Raw genomic sequence first — 18,792 nt, 5'->3', positions numbered from 1 at the left:
CTAAACAAATTCTTATATTAAATTATTCTAGTCAAACAACAATATTTAAAATTAAGTTAGGATTTCAAAACAATTGCTGGTGATTTTAAACATTAAATTCACCGAATTACAATTATTATATATTATAGTAATAATACACTTAATTTTAGATGCTACTACCATCTTCTAAACCAAATATAATTTGCAACGTACTATAATTCTTCTCATAGTCATAAAATTTGGAATAATGCCACATTAAACATTAGCTTAAAGCATTTAAGGGTCACATTTGAAAATAAAGCTTTGAAACAGTACGAAAGCTATTTCATATCACAAATAATTCCTCAATAATATTCGTTGTTGGAAAAAGCATCATTTTAGTGTTTAAGCTTGTCTTTCTACTTGCATTTATGTATCGTATTTTTCTAGCTATAACCTGGTAACCTTATAAATAATTTCAGTATAAATTTGTTAATCGTTCTTCGTGGTTAATTTGTAAGAGACAGTCTATATATGTGATAAATGGTTCGGCAGATGTTTGTGATAAGCATGTTGTATAGTTCGAGGTAAATAGAAATAGAATGGTTATAACGAAAACCGTGATCGGCTAAGTTCAGTGAATGCTGAAATCGTTTTGAACGTTATTTAATTCACATCAGAACATTTTGCACTTATAATATTATAACTGGAATACTCCTTACATAATTTTGTTGACAGCACATTTCAATATGGTGGTTTTCGTGTTTATATATATATATATATATATATATATATATATATATATATATAATAAAAATATATATTTGTATATACTGTATTTTAAAATAATAATCCGTTAAATGTCCTTTAAGTTAAATTACACGAAGGTCCAGGTATCCTCAATCAACCTGCACAATTTGTTGATATCCTTAGGAGTACATTAACATTTTAAATGCAACATAGAATGGCCGGAAAAGATCAGAGCGTTTAGTGAGATTATAACCACTGATAAGAAATATTGCACATCTCAGCATGGTCTTCTTTATATTCCAAAAGATGTTTAAACATTCAGTGAGAGGGCAGAATACGTCGTTAAATTCCGAGTTTTCAAGAAATAATGACCCGATAAATTATCATTACGGCAATCACATAAACGTTTACAGCACTTTTACGGCAGTAGGACAATTTATCCTAACAATAATGTTATACTTTAGTACCATTCAAAGGATTTCATTCACTTTCATTATATCATTAGTGGTTTCATCGTATTTTGCACAGATTTGTATAAACATAACCATGCTATTATCTGTCATATATTTAAGGAGATTTTAGGTGAACTCAATTGTTCTGGCTTCCTGAACCAAAAACAATCTATTTTTGTATAGCAGGTTGATCAAATATTCTTTTCTGATCTTACTTTTGAACGGTATCCTACAGAGGTTTTAGTCCATTGCATATTGGCAGGCTTCGACCTACTTGGATATAGACTTGTTTTTAATGTGTCCGAATAATCAAATAATGTTTTTGATTTTTATGCATGGATTTAATTTTGGAACATGTATATATATATATATATATATATATATATATATATATATAACATTATATATATATATATGTGTGTATATATATATATATATATATATATATATACATATTGCCACGTATACAAATTTAATAAATGTAAACAAAAGTCATTTGACAGGTATTTGGTCTTCCGATGATATGTTAGTTTGGTTCTTTAAACGTGTATGTGACAGATACGGCCAAATACAATATAATTGGATCGTACAAAGTAAGGGCTCTGTGGTGTAGTGGTTGCACATTCACCCCGCAAGTAAGAAATCCGGGTTCGAGTCCCGGTGGAGCAAGTACTTTTTGTGATTCAATGTTTATCGAAATTATATATATATTGTATACTGTGAAAATAAAGTTGCCTCAAACGTTGATATTTTTAGGTATTTACAGGACACCGAATCAAATTAAGAGGTATTAGATTGTTTCCTTTAAAAGCTGGATTCGGTATTAAAAGATATATAATTAAAATGTCCTAAGAGCAATATTTTAATCTTTGGAAATTTTAATATTAATCTATTAGAGAATAAAAGTAAAAGAACACAGTTTACATATATTAAAATCATACAATTTACACGCCCCCATTTCTTTACATCACGCATAATTAAACATTCTAGTACTTGCATAGTAATATAATATCGAATATAGATTCTTCCCGTTGTAAAACAGTTGTCTTTGAATGTGTTCTTTCCGATTACTACCACAGTTTATAGTTCTAGGTACAATTCCTAATAATAACATAAGAACTAAACACTGTCTTTATGTCTCTAAAAAAAGAAACTTTTATAGAAATAACATAAATAGATGTATGTGTATTTAAAGAGACGAATCCTCAAATTCGGTATTTTAAGTAGCCAGTACAAATGATGCAAATGTAATTTTTCGTAAATTTTTAAATATTTTTTATTTTAAATGTTGACTTGGTGTTTCCTTTGGTTGAGAAGAGTAAAGTTGGGCCTGTTGGGAATGGCTGGGTCACTCGTAGAATTAAAATATCGAGTGTCCGAAAGCGAAAGCTTCACCAACAAGCAAAACGTTTAAATGATCCGGTTTTCATTGCCTATGTATAGGAGCAAGGGGAATTGTTAAGAAATTTATCAATGCAGCAAAGAAATTGCATAACAGCGATTTGTTTGCAGAAATAATTTAATAAAGAGAAAAGAGCATTGAATATAACCAAAAGTGAGCTAAAACAAGAGTCACGCAAACCGGCTATTACTCTGGGAGACTCGGGACTGTCCATAACCGGCCCTTTTGAAGTTTCCTATAACTTTAACATGTATTTCAGCAATGTTTGCAACAAATTAAATGTATGGCCAACGCTCAAGAAGCTTTGGAAGTATTGAATGAGAAAAAAATAAATATAACATTTCAAAAACTTTGAACCCATTCTTGTTGACGATATAGTGAATAGAATATCAGAAATAAACTCTACTCGGGCAGCTGGCTGTGATGGAATTCCTAATTTTATTGTAAAAAATGCTTTAAATCTATAAAAATCTATAGAACAGTATCCATATAAGATTTTTAGAAATGCTGTTCTAAATGTTTTAACTAATTTCTTTGTAAGTTACACTCTGCTTTATGATTTCCAGTTTTGATTCCAGAAAGATAAAAACATACGAGCCTTATACACTTTTCAGAGTGAGGTCGCCCCTGAAATGGATGAGTCACCACAGAGTGCCGTCGGAGTGTTCCGTGATTAAGGCCTATTTAAGGCCTCGATTATATAAACCGTTCTCTTCTTATAAACAAGCTATCTTTCTATGGTGTGCAGAAGAAAGTGGAAGAATGGACCTCCTCTTTTCTAGAAAATCGCCACCAAGAGGTTATCATCGGAGATCAACCCACTTCTTAAAAATATCCTAATACTAAATACGGAGATCCACAAGGGTCTATATTGGGGCCACTTTTGTTTCTGATCTATGTAAATGATTCCTAAATGTATATCAAAGTGTACTCTTATTTCATACGCTGATGATACCATCATGTGTTTTAAGAATTCGAATAGGGTGCAACTATTCATGATCTTGCATCAGAAATTACAAAAATAAAAGAGTGTTTTATCAAAAATGGCTTGTTTCTACATACAGAAATGACTTTCGCAATACATTTTCATTAACTATTAAAGAAGAACTAGGCCGGATGATTTCTACGTCCAACCATTGCTCAATCGCACTCACGAATTTCTTTGATGACGGTGGTGGACTTGCCAGTGCATCAGATATCTTTCCTGAAGATTAGTGAAATATATTAAATAAGTATTTGTTAAGTTATTATTATTGTTAATTTAATTAAGTTTATCTATATCTGAAATGTATTACTTAATGGCATAGTGTTCTATTACTGTTATATATTTATTCAGTATTTTTCAGTATCAGCAATTCAGTATTTATTCAGTATTAGTTCACTGTCTTTGTAACTGAAAAAACTATTTTTAACTTATGTTAACATAAAAGTCACCATAATGATGTGATAAGTAAATTTTATACTAGCATTTAAATTAAATTATATAATATATAAGAATATTAATAGTATTATCAGTAATGTTTACAATAATTGACGATATCACATGTTACTACAGGATTGCTAGAATATGTAACGTTTTTTGGCAGATAAAGATTTGAATTTTGAATTGGAAAAGAGTATATTTCGTATACCACATACGGAAAACATCGAAGGAGACGTACATTAATAATTCTCAAAGTTAATTTTAATATGGTAGCAACTAAATGTCTGGTAAGTTTTTTAATTAATTTTATACATTTGAAATCTTATCTTGAACATATAAAAGACATCAAAGTAGCTTTAATTATGTCTTAAAGTATATTTAAAATTTAAATCTTTATAATAAGAATTCTATAATAATAGAAAAGATGGTATGGGTCTAAAAGCTATAAATACAAATAATTTAATTGAATGAAATATTATGACACGATAAAAACAAAGGTTCATAAATTAATTTTAACACTTCTAAATTGAAACGTTTAATTGAATTGAAATAGCCAAAGAACTCGTTCAGTGTACAGTTCTTCAATAGGAAAATTTAGTTTTAGTTAATTAAATCTGCGTTTTCAGTTTGTGTTTTTAAATAAAAACTTATAACTGATAAAAGCATTAAGTAACAAAGTTGGAATTTGGCAAAGGTATAATATAACAGGTTAATATAACATGAAGATTGGCAAGAAGTTATAACAGTATTCATTTCTAAATTATGCAATTTTCAGGTACGGTGCTATATTTTAAAGTACCGAACGATAACAATAATAACTATGAATCATACATAAAACAGTTTCTAGTCGTTTGAAACCTTTTTTACGATCCAGTAAAAAAAGCATAAAAAGATGTTTTACTGTTGTGTGCTACTATATTTTGGAAAATTAACATATCATTTCTATACATTTTAGCTCTACGATTTATTAGTTCTTTTTAATCTAACTTAAACCAATTAGGTTTCAAAAGTTTTGTTTTTCATAGTACTGGATGTTTGAATATTCTTTATCCAATTTATCTGTTTTTGCAAAAATGTGCAGTAAAATTAAAAAATTTCAACTTGCTTTTTAAGTTCTGACCAAAAATTAAACTTTGCTGTGAAAAATAGCCAAGATAAACTATATAATAGCAACATATTTCATTTTGATATACCCACTCTTCAAATTCGAGCCATTCAAAAAAAAACAGACTGTCGTATGAAAACCTAAGCGTTATACACAGATGCAAAGCTATTAGTATTGTATATGTATACGAACCCAAGGTCCAATATTACACTCTGTATATAGTCAATTGGTTTTCGGGTGAGGTTGGAATCTGGATTAAATAGAAGATTCAAAAACAGAAGGACAGCCTTAGGCGTATGTGCTTATCTAGCATTGTATAGCTAAAACTCGCCTTCGGCTCGCTGGGAGCTACGCCCCCAGGCCCCCTTTTGGGTGTTAGCCAAATTCGAGGATAAGAGTGATTTGGTGATAGGTAAAGTTCGGACTTTTTTTGGCACTTCAATTTGTTTAAGTGTACTATCTAACTTTGTGTAACATAAAAAAGGAAATAAAAAGGCTGATTCCAAAATGTCCTATTTAGTTTGATTTTGATGTAAAATTACATTATTACCGATATAACAGCAAATATTTATATCGATATTTCATAACATATCTACTTTGAGACACAACTTATGATTTAGATAAACTTAAAAATAACTGAAAATTAACTTTACTAATAATGGCAGACCCATTATTTAAGATCAATTTTATAACTTTTAATCTTAATCCTGCTTGGTTAGTGATTCGGTTTATATAGCCAGATTTGGTTTAACAGCTGTTGACTAAAGATGGATCTCCAGAGCGGGACCGATATATTTCAAAAACGTATTTGTGTGAGAAACCTAATTTGATGCCTGAGTATTGACGCGGTGTAAACCGAAAAAGTAAATAACTATTTATTATTATAGATTTCACATAACTAGATAAAAATAATACGTAGATTGCCCTTACGCAACCCTATGTATTCGGTAAAATTATACTCCTGAAGTATAATACCGACTATGTTTGAAGTATAAATATAACGCCTGAACAAATTAAGTGATACAAAACGACATAAACAAGCGCGGCAGTAGTTACAGTAAATGGGTCAGTAGCCAGGCGTGTAGGCTAAGCAATTCCCCCTCTCGTGGGGGACAGTTTCTCGTTTAGAGCCCAGAGACGACTCTACACACTCTCGTAACACACTCGTTCTCTAGTCACCACATTGCTCCTCCACTTAAATTTACAAATTTACATTACAATTATTTTTGGATCTTGCTAGTACTTTAAAAGTACATGGTTCATTAGACCACAAGACGTACAACTTGTCAACAGCATTATTTAATGATATTTTTAGGTTTATCCTAGAAATATTTTTTTCAGAGGCTTACACGATAAAATATATTTCAGGAAATTAGAGCACAGTATCAACCAACTTAATACGTAGGTGAAATCATATTTTATTGTGTTGTTTATTATATTTAAAAAGCCAATTATAATAGGTTTGTATTACAAATAAATCAGCAATTATACACACGTTTGGCTTGTTGTCCAGATCAAGGAATTATACAAGTACGATGATCTTAAAGGTCTTCTTCGTCCAAAATCGACTACTTTTGGTCATTTTAATCTACTTCCGATCTTACGCACTTCCATTTGAGAGTATAAGGCACGTGCACCTCTAATTTTATCGGTCGAGAACAGTCGTAAGTAGAAAAAAACATGTAGTTTTCTAGGGTTGCAACCCAATTTTTCCCCTTCTGGATAACTAATTGTCTAAAAATCATTTATTTTTTCTATTTGCGTGATAATGAACCTGTATAACATTCCATCGTTTTACGATCGCCGGGAGTTGAATAACCCAGCGGTAATATAATTTTTGAAGGGGTAGCAACCTCATTTAAAACCTTATGGATGTTTGTAACAATATGTGTAATAATGCATACGTGTGCCAAATTTTAACTTTTTGGTATATCGGGAAGTTGAAAAACATAGTATAGTTCTTCTAGGGGTTGCAAGCTCATTTCAAGCCCTTTTGAATTTTTATATTCATAGCAATATTTATACGAATGCCAAATTTCAATTGTTTGGGATATCGGAAAGTAGGGGAATTAGTCATGAGAAGAGGAAGAACACTGAAATATTGGTATAAACGTGGGGATATTAAATTTTCGTGTTCTTAAATACCAACATCGACATATATTCTAAATTGCAAGTGTCTAACTCATTGGAAAGTGCCCATTAATGAGTATCGGTTACTAAGTGAGTGTTTCGCTCAAACCATTAAACTAAGTATTCTATAAAGTGAACAATGAAGTTTGACTCGTACATTAAACTTTGGGATAAAGACATTCCAGACTTCGACGTTTCACTGAGGTCAATGACTAGAACCAGAGGGCAGAATTCACTAGTGACGCGCTTTATTAAGTCATTGGTAATTCCTTGGTATGACACAGTCAAGTGTTACAGTAAAAATTTGCATATATATATATATATATATATATATATATATATATATACATATATATATATATATATCCATGAAAAAAGAAACATAGTACCCTTTAATATTTTATGATTATTTTTTTTTCTAAAATTTGTTATATAATTTAAAACTTCAATAAACACTACTTCTTATTTTGTATTAAAATTTGTCTTTGCTTGAACCTGTTCTGAATATTTTTATCTACGGGTATATGATGTTGACATCTTAAAATTATGGTTCATATTCTAAATCTGTATAATATTTATTTAATCGAACTATATATTTTGTGGCTTGATGTTTGAAATTATAATTGCTGTCATAGGTAAAACCACGTAACTATAAAATATGAAAATTGAACTCTGTTACTTTATTTATATTTATTTTTTTTAGTAGAAATCCTCACTGTTCTCTCTGTCACAGATATTATAAAACAATAGCTTCATGAGAACCTTATAAAACCACCATAAAGTAATCAAACACTAGATGCATTGCAACCTTAAACATTCATCAACAATTTTCACAATGATTAAATACCGTTAACTATTTGAGATGACAGAGGGAGCCTGGACTTGGCCATCGATTTCAACACAATTTCCAATTCAATCACTTCACGATCTATAACGATTTGATTTGATTGCTTTGTTTTGCTTTTGATTGAAAATTTTCTGCTTTCAGATATACAAAAAAAATAGAAAAGAATTTTTGCTTCTTCTGGCAGGCAAATTAGAAATTTTGTCAGCCTATTGAGTAACAGGCTTCAACAACACTCCTTCGAGTTCCATAGCTGGACATGCACCATCCTAGCACTCATTCTTGTCTATATATAAATGAAGTTTCATGCAAAACTACTCTACAGATGAATCCTTTCTCGGCATATCTTACCACATGATACCTTGACATTTTTGGTCATTACGTTAGGTTTAATAGCAGTGTTCAAATAATGAAAGTCTATACACCAAGTCAAAGATGTTGTAATAGTGGTGTCTTGGGATTCGTGTTTAATTGTCACATGTTAAAATCTCATATGATTCTAGTCACTTTATTTACAGCTTTCTTTTTCTGCTATTTTCTCGTTGTTAACATAGTTACAAACCATAAAATAAATGTAAAACTTTCCGCTAAGCTCATCTAAATCGTATGAAATGAAATGGACCGTCATCTAACTCAAAGTTGCAGAGTTTTTAGATCAATTCTTTTTCAAGATACGAACAGACAGATGGACAGGAATGGGATATTTGCAGCCTTCAAGTGATTTTGCTACCGAAGAGTAGCTAATATTGTTATTGCATTCTCTAGGTTATTTTTCAAAAACTGTCTCGAATAATGGTTTTCTAATGGTGAAAAATTATCGTCTCAATTCATCTGGAATTTAACAACTGTAGCCTATATAATAATGAATTATTAGGCCTGGATTGATGGCAACATAGTATCAATAGACTATTTCAACATAGATTTTTGTAATTATGCGCTTTACAGAAATAAGCAGTATAACACAGTGTACCTAATTACATGGATAGTCTAAACAATGGACTGTTGGCAGTGACTGAATGTACCTTGGTAAATTGCTGGGATTGCACAAGCGTACAGATGACTGCACTAGCTGAGCGACCTCTTTGTTTCTGATCCCAAACTAAGCATTGAATACGGTACCGTACGTTGCTTTTCGTTGTGAACTTTCAATTCTATTCTGGTACAATATTGTGCTAGAATAATGGGCTTTGTATTAGATAATAATAGAATAGGTTTATGTTTGTGTAATGAAGTAATTAATTAATGTCATTATTGTTTAATTAATATATTTTTGTTTTAATTGCGCTCATTTAAAAATGGATGTAGTCAACATGCATAATACAACACATTTTTGTTATCAAATATCAAGCGTAAAATTATCCAATTTCTGTTCTTAGCAACAACAATTCCGAGAGGATTTTACGGAGTATTCTTTTAATAGACGTTCATTTTTTGAACATAAAAAATCAAAACAATGTATTATCCTGTGTGTAAGGCTGTATGCACTTTAGTTCAAGAACCGTTTCAAATCTTTTATGCAAATGTATTATTCATGTTTTGCCTAGCTCAAACCCTAAACTACTAATTGTGAGTGAAATTATTGAACGTAAACATAGTACTCATAATGTAGCGATGGTTAGATTAATTGAGTTAATGTGAATATGGCAATGCCGAGTGAAGATCCAGTCAGGTCTCAGACGCTACAGTAATCAACCCTTCACACGATAGCTACGTTATGTGTAGAAAACATCGTAGTGCACTCAGTTGTGCACTTGATGAGACAATGAGAATGCCTGTTCATCTCGGAATAAATACATTTACAAGATACATTGCACCAGAAGCCAAACAATGAAGTAAAAAGTGTAATCTAGCTGATAAACAGCAACAAGGAGGCAACAACGCGAGCTGAATAATTGGCACAGCAGGGCATCGATTGATGGGGAGAGGGTGCTGGGGACTGAGGAGTTGGTGTTAGAGGGGAGCTTATGATGGAGTCTGAAGAAACATCTTAATTTTAATACTGGAGTATATTGGCATACGCTTAATTACTAGATTAGTTTAAACAAATCATTTATGCTATAAAATACTGTACTTCATATAAAACTTTTCCAGTACCAAGAAGAGCATCAATTTACATTTATAATATAATTACACGCTCACAACCTAGTTTTTCATAAAATCTACAGAATAATTCCTCTTAAGAATTAAGTCGGAAGTCAGATGCATGAGTCAAAAAAAATTATATCCGTTATATTAGTGGCTGAATATTAATATGAAGACTGATTGTTTGGCTGAAAATAACTACCAGCTTCATTATCTGATGGTGATATTATAACTTTTATTTATATGTCTGATGGTTGATTTTGAGGTTTTTGTTTTTAATCTGGAAATAACTATTGTTAAATATTTAAAACGTTCACCCCTTTCAGGCGTCTTGGCTAACCGATTGATTTCTTCCTTAGACTTCTCTAAGAACATCTTCATGTTTCAATCAATCGAAAACACGTTACGTGGCTATACGATGCAAACTGGATCTCGGCTCTTAGACTGTTATGACAGATAGGTTAAAGAAGTATTATTATACCCTTAAGAAGCTGTTCAGAAATATAATGTGGTTCTTTCTCTGACAAATTGTGTTCGGATTTGTTTCATTACGTTTCCTTTGTATCTGCCTCGTATAACAAGGAAGCCTTGCTATCTGTGGACAAGGTGATATAATGCTATGGTTAATAGCTTCTAAAATAACTAAACGTACAAAAACAAAGAAAATAGTTCTTATAAAATTCCTTTCTGATTAATTTTCTGCCTATGTCGATGTAATAGTCATGTATAAAAAGTTGGATAATAGAGACAATATTTTATGTTTTGAACTGTTATTAATAAAGAACCCGAAAAGCCATTTTTTAAATTTTAATATTGTTTTCATGTCCATCAACTATAACTCTATAAAAAATGTCATATTGCCTTAAATCTTGGGGCATATGTTTAGCATTCCTTCTCCAATGAAGAAAGCTATTGATTTTGAGAGTCAGCATTTAAGTTAAAAATTACAATTCTAACATGTTAGGTTTAGTTGGTAACCATGATGGCATCTAGAAAACTCAGAACAAAAAACATTTGTTAAACATGTAAAAGTTAATCCTATGATGTTTTTTGTAAGTTTTTATGACCTTATGTGATGTGAACTTGTCGGGCGTCTGAAGGATCGTCAAGGACTGACGGACAAGTGCGACGCAAGGACGGTTAGCCTACTCCTGTCCCCTCACAGTCTTATTTAGGTTGTGGGCGTGATGATTATGATCCGTGTGATGGAACTGGGTTCTTGTTGCGTTTTGTCAGACCACAACCTAAAATCATAACATAAACAAATGCCGGCCTACCCTCCGTCCTTGCTCTCTTTTCAGTTATTGTTGCCTGCATCTTTTCTGACCCTGGAATTTGTTTGCCCATTGTAGACTGAGCCATCTGCGGTGATTAAACTTATATTCTTGTTATAACTTATAGTCTTATATTCACAGATGGAAAATTCCTCATCAACTTACTTTTTCGGATTGGTTGGTTTTATAAAAGATAGAATAGTTTTACTTTGTTATGTTGTGTCGATCCTTTGATACCCGGATTGTATCGGTTTATTAACTATTGAAAACCTAGGTCTGACAGGTGTAATATTAAACATGTCTGTGGAAAAGTTCACCTAAATAAATTGTAATTAGGAAGATTGGTCGATGCACCTCGGAGAAACGATTGAGGAAAACCCAACTAATAGGGCTGTGGATGCGCTTGTGAGAGTGCTTGGCTGGGTGAAACTCAGTGGCCACGGTCATTTCAAATTAATTTTGCCATAAAGGCATTCCAATAATACTATTTAACGGTGGCTAGAACAGAAAGTTGAGTATGACTTTGACACAGTGTATGTACGGTTGGATGAGTTGTGAGCTATCTGTGGTAGAGTTTTGTGGTGACAGCAGATCTGATAGCTGTAACACGTCACCTCGCTCACCCGCACTTTCACTACCATAGATTTTATATCTGATAACTTACTCGAAAAATGATCCTTCAGTTAAATACTAATTAAATACTATATATTAGCGAATAAGATTACTAGGTAGTCTTTATTAGAAATGTCATCGAATACCCCAATTTAATAGTCCTTCCAGTTCATTCGGAAAAGTTGGTAAATTTAGAAACAGCTAAAAGATTATTTATTTACACTCGTGGAATTTAGATGTAGTCAGTATCTCAAACCGTTCAAGAGACATAAACATGTATATAACAACAACTTTAAGAAATGTTATATGTGTCTTTTAGAACACTATTTTTTATTCAGGTTCATAACGAAGGTGTAATTTTTTTCCGTTTGTATGGCCACCATGTTGAAATGAAATTGCGTTCAATCTGGCCAACGAATTTAGCTAATTTATTTATAAAATCAATTCTTGAATCAAGTTTTACATTTTTGTTTTTTTGGTAGGTATTATTTCCACAAAACCGCATTATACATAGACATATAGACCTGGGGATCATGTTCAGTATGCTATGCAGAAACTTTCAAGTGCCACCATGAAAGTTGTGATAGTCTGATTTTGTTTACAAATAATTCTTCAATAGTTCAATATACCACGTAATAAACAGTTCAAAAATATATTATACACATTATTCTTAAGTTAGTTCCCAGAAAAACCACACAGAATAAACAGTAATGTGTTGAGATAAATTTTAAAAACAGTTATGAAAATCCAACTGCAACTCGTCATACCAGCAGACTGCAGTAAAACCGGAAGTGATGGCAAGTGGAGGTCAAGAGTTAAACCATCAGTTAAAGCTCACTTAGCTTTCAAGGTTTACTACAGTTTTTACTACTATAGTTGGGCATGAAATGTTTTCCAACCCTTTTAAACGATCTAACTTCCACCCATATCATTAATATAGTTTTAAATTACAAACTGCACCACCTTAAAGCAATTAAAAATGTTATTTTGTGTTAGTACCTTTAAAATTAATTATAAAGAGTTCCAGGATTTCATGTACAAAAGGAACATGTAAGGAAACTTTTCTTCTTATAAAGTGCCATCTGAAGTTTTATGCTAATTATTATATTTTAAATCTGGAAACTCAAATATCATAACATTAAAAGATATTAAATAATTTAAAATTTTACATTATAGTCTCAGGTATTCCCAATAATGTACGGCTGCAGTTTATAGCAAGTCCCTGCACTAACTCGTCGTACCTCTTACATAAAATTAAGTAACGAAAGTCACTAATCAAATATTTTTTTTTTTAACTGCTCTGCTACTAAAGAGAAAAAAAATATGTACATATTTTACTTTGAGCCTTTTCTTGTCTTCGTGAAAAGTATCTAAATACTATGAAATTTTACAATAAGTACAGTAAAATCTGATTTCCCCGCTTTAATGTAAATGTAAGTTTGTGTGAAAACTCATGTCTATTCTTTGCAGACAATTAATTTTAAATTAAACTCTAAAGTACTTAAAAAACAGTATTGTTGTTTTCATTAAACGATTAATAACGTTATTATTATTATTGTATTATACCGACAGTGCACCTACGCAAAATTTGTAAGAGTGAAAAGCAATATAACGCAGCGCATGCGCAACAACAGTTGCGATGTACTGCACTTAGTACAATCCTCCCACCTTAATTTTGAATAAAATGGTCTCCTAAATGACACTATGAAATATGCTTCTTTACGTCAAACTTTTTGGGCACGTAAATCACGTCACTAATAAATTAAAAATAAAATAGTATATGACTAATCGTTGTGCTTATCGTCTACAAATAAACGCACTTTTTGAGTTATTTGATTTTACCAGATAATAAATTTCCAATCGTTCTTTACTAAATATATTTCAAGGTTAATATTGACTTATTCAAGCGATCATGTACGATCAATAAATGATGTTTCGTGTTCATAATGTGTGATTCAATCCAGTTACAAAACGATCTAAAATTACCAACCGTAGGCTCACACAACCGTATCAGGTTGCTCGGCTTCCCACTGGAATATAACTCCCACGCTGTCCCTACATGTAATATTGAATCGTTTCAGTCTTCTTCCACCACTGGCCGACGTACCCTTGTAAACTTTCTAAAATTGAGAAGGGTGTTTTTATTCCCGTCAACTTCTAGCCTCTCAGTTCCTGCAGAATTTCGGAAATACCCTGCGTTATATTTTCATTACCCGTACTCACAAGTTTGGCATTTATTTACTCATTAAATTAATAAATGTAATGAGTTGCTTTGCATGTTCACTTTTTCAATTTTTGAACAGTGTCTTCCTTAAGAAGATATTCTGCAGTAAAATGAGATTTATAATCTTTTGGTCTAATGGTTCCTAATCTCTGTAAGTTTGATATGTGAGTGTCTGTTCAAAATTGATTAAGGTTTTTACCTTTATTTTTGTGTTATGTTGTGTGAGAAACAGGTTTTTGGTATGTATTGCAATTATATTTTCATTATTCTTGTTTGATATTTGTGGCTTTTCGGCCTCGTTGATGGCGTTTTTGGTAATTATGGTTCTCTGTCACTTACTTTACAGGGAGCTGCTAGGCTTTATTTCAATACTGTTATATTTATTAATATTATTTATTGTTGCTTTGGCAAAATACAAGTTTTATTAACTTTAATTGATTGCTATTACCTTAAATCAAATGTTATTTTGATTAATAAAAGCTTAATAAGTTTGCAATTGTCGCTTTATTTATTCAATTTGTATAATTCCTTAGTAAGTTATACTTCTTCCTCTACGGGCTACATTTGATTTGCTTGCTTTTTATTTTTATTTATTTTCACTGTTATCGTGTGGTGTTATGTAATGTACCACTATACTGGTTTTAATATTATTTCTATTTTTATTGCATAGTTGGTTTGATCCATTGTAAATGAATAAATAATGTATGTTTGTGATTTAGCCAAATTCACATATGTGTTTTTCAGATACACAGCCACCCCTACAACACTAAAACCACTCAATGCTCTCATATATTAGATATAATGTATTTATAATATAGAAGGCATAATGCACATCATCTACATAATTTTAATAAAAACAAGAATATATACATGTGCGTAATTAGGAAAACTAAACACATGGAGCGTTTAAAGAATTTAAAATGTAGATGTAATAGGCATACATTTTCAGTTTTGATCAATTCAGTTGATAAATTATTAGTGTGAGAAACCCATCAATCACGTCAAATTTTATAGCAGTTTTTTGTTACAAAAGCAGGAAAGTTATTTGTTACGTTGCTACGCCATTACAGCTCTTATTGTGTCCACGCAATGTCTGTATTTACATCACAGTTGTGTTAAATATTTAAAATGTAGATGTAATAGGCATACATTTTCAGTTTTGATCAATTCAGTTGATAAATTATTAGTGTGAGAAACCCATCAATCACGTCAAATTTTATAGCAGTTTTTTGTTATAAAAGCAGGAAAGTTATTTGTTACGTTACGTTGCTACGCCATTACAGCTCTTATTGTGTCCACGCAATGTCTGTATTTACATCACAGTTGTGTTAAATATTTAAAATGTAGATGTAATAGGCATACATTTTCAGTTTTGATCAATTCAGTTGATAAATTATTAGTGTGAGAAACCCATCAATCACGTCAAATTTTATAGCAGTTTTTTGTTATAAAAGCAGGAAAGTTATTTGTTACGTTGCTACGCCATTACAGCTCTTATTGTGTCCACGCAATGTCTGTATTTACATCACAGTTGTGTTAAATATTTAAAATCATTGTTTGTTTAAAGTAATTGTGTTTTAACATTGTGTAACGTTTTATATTTTGCTATGTGTAATAATAGTCTTTTATACGACTTACAGCAACAACTCTATAAAGTAGGTTGTGTTTTAAAATTAAGTACTGCATCGTATCTTGTTTTTTAATCTCACAATATTCTATTGTTAATAATAAATTTCGGAACTAATAATAAAGTAACATTTTTCAAACATTACACTTAAACAAGCTTCCACTAGTCTAGGGAGGAAACCATATGAAATAACACCTTAAAACAGATGGCACAGTAGTTAAATTAAATGGCTTAGCCAGATGTATAGGCAAAGCAATTCGCCCTCTACTGCAGGACGGTTTCTGGGTTTAAGTCCCAGACACTCGGGTAACGGGCCATTCTCTAGCCATCCAATCGCTTCATTTTGTGTTGTTCCAATTCCGCGCTTACGCGAAATATGTTTGGCTCCTATAAAATCATACTCTGAAAGAGGCTTTGAACGTTCTACCGTTGACATGATTTTAAAATTAAAATGTGTTTTGTGTTAACTTTAAATAATAAATTTTGAAATATCTACTACAAAATTACCAGTTAAGATGTACTTAGTATAGAGAAAACATTTAAACCAATCCCGGTAGTAAAAAGAATCTTCGATAAAAATGAGCGGTCTAGTCGTTATCATAATTACCTCTCATTAAAATACAATTAAACTTAAAATGTGAACAGATAAATTTGAATTTTTCAAAAACAAGATATCTTTATTTTGCCTATACGTTCATATTTCAAACTCACCGGTGTATTTAAAAGGAAATTTTCACGTTAAAATTTCCTTTAGTATGCGGGACCTACTACTAACATTAAGAACAAAACTAAATCAATAATAAAGGTTCAAGTTCCAGTTATCAAGTACACGAGGATGTGATTTCTGTTCACTCTGGCCATATTCTATAAAAGGCCATGAACGTTCCTGCCCACTTACCTGTTTTATGTACTATTGTATAGTAACACATCGCTGTTTATGTTAGCGTTCCTGTTGCTTTTACTATTATAATCAATAAAATTGTCCAATTGTTTTATTGCATCAATCACTTTGCTAATGAGTTTAACACTCTTGGCATGTTTGTTCGTTACACGGTCACATTTTTCGTCTCTCGTTATTTTCTTATTACGATTTGTATGGATTAGGTATGAATTCTGTAAACATTTATGAAACTTATGGATGTATTTTTGAATAAAATCATTTACATATCTCCACAAGACTTTTTAGATGTGTTAAAAGTTATTTATGTTGCTGATCATGATTGTTTCGTTAATTTTGTCCTTTAATTATTTGTATTGTTTATTACTGATGAGGTTTTCACCTTCAGAATATTCATCCGTTCTTGATAATACACTTCACGTTAGGTTATGTAAGACAGGATGAGATGCAAGTATAACCATCTTATACCCCATTAATTCTTGTCGATATCTCGCCTAATTGAGGTTTCCAGTTATAGAGCAGTTAGAAGTTTCCAACGTCCAGTTCTAATACAGCTCAAAAGCGTGACTTTTTATGAAGAAGATTTATTAGATTGACTCGCCTTAGGAGTGTTTAAATATCCCATGGTACTTTTAATTACTAATGACATGGATAAAAAATCGATGGTACGTTTTGCGAAATTGTGACACCGGAAAACATTCAATGGTTCGTTTTGAGAAATCACGGTATTTATGAACGTTTATATATATCATGAACGTTATATATACGTTTATATTATTTATATATATATATATATATATATATATATATATATATATATATATATATATATATAATATATATATTTGTAATATCACGACGCAAATGAGTATTTAATGCTACGTGTTGTAAAAATTACGACATGGGTGAACATTCAATGGTACGTTTTGGGAAATTGTCACATGGATGAACATTCAATAGTATGTTGTGAGAAATTGCAACATGGATAAACATTTCACAGTTCCGTTCCGAGAAATTGTGACATGGATGGACGTTCAATGGCACGTTTTGGGAAATTGTGACATGGATGAACCATTAATAGTATGTTGTGAGAAATTGTAACATGGATAAACATTTAACAGTTCCGTTTTGGGAAATTGTAACATGGATGGACGTTCAATGGTACGTTTTGGGAAATTGTTATATGGATGAACATTCAATAGTATGTTGTGAGAAATTGTAAACATGGATAAACGTTTAACAGTTCCGTTCCGAGAAATTGTGACATGGATAAACGTTCAATGGTACGTTTTGGGAAAATTGTGACATGGATGAAAATTCAATAGTATTTTGTGAGAAATTGTAACATGGATAAACATTTAACAGTTCCGTTTTGGGAAATTGCAACATGGATGAACGTTCAATGGTACGTTTTGGGAAATTGTGACATGGATGAACATTCAATAGTATGTTGTGAGAAATTGTAACATGGATAAACATTTTTAACAGTTCCGTTCTGAGAAATTATGACATGGATGAACATTAATGGCACGTTTTGGGAAATTGTGACATGGATGAACATTTAATAATACGTGTTGAGAAATTGTGACATGGGCAAACATTCAATGGCTACGTTTTTAGAAATTGGGACATGAATGAACATGCAATGGTATGTTTTGAGACATTGTGACACAAATGAATATTCAATGGTACATTTTGGGAAATTGTAACATGGATAAACGTTCAATGGTACGTTTTGGGAAATTGTGACATGGATGAAACCATCAATAGTATTGTTGTGAGAAATTGTAACATGGATAAACATTTAGCAGTTCCGTTTTGAGAAATTGTGACATGGATAAACGTTCAATGGTACAGATGAAATAATTAGTCTGGCGGCGCGGCCGGTGGTGGTAGGCTACGGCGCGGGGGAAGAGGGTGTGTGTGAATCGGTCATTCCTGAAAACATCACGCCCGCGCCACGGTGGCGGACTTCAAGGTCGGGCCAGCCGGAGGGCTTGGCTGACTTGTG

General features: G+C 31.7%; 1 protein-coding gene across 2 annotated transcripts in view; it reads right to left on the bottom strand.

Moving 5' to 3' along the window:
- Positions 1–18,792, bottom strand: part of LOC124355061 (sodium/potassium/calcium exchanger Nckx30C) — a 495,401-nt gene that overhangs the window by 300,434 nt on the left and 176,175 nt on the right. The gene's annotated exons all lie outside the window — the stretch shown is intronic.

The sequence above is a fragment of the Homalodisca vitripennis genome, chromosome 2 (genome assembly GCF_021130785.1).
Source record: "Homalodisca vitripennis isolate AUS2020 chromosome 2, UT_GWSS_2.1, whole genome shotgun sequence".
Classification (NCBI taxonomy): domain Eukaryota; kingdom Metazoa; phylum Arthropoda; class Insecta; order Hemiptera; family Cicadellidae; genus Homalodisca; species Homalodisca vitripennis.
This window is presented reverse-complemented; position numbering and strand designations above follow the sequence as displayed.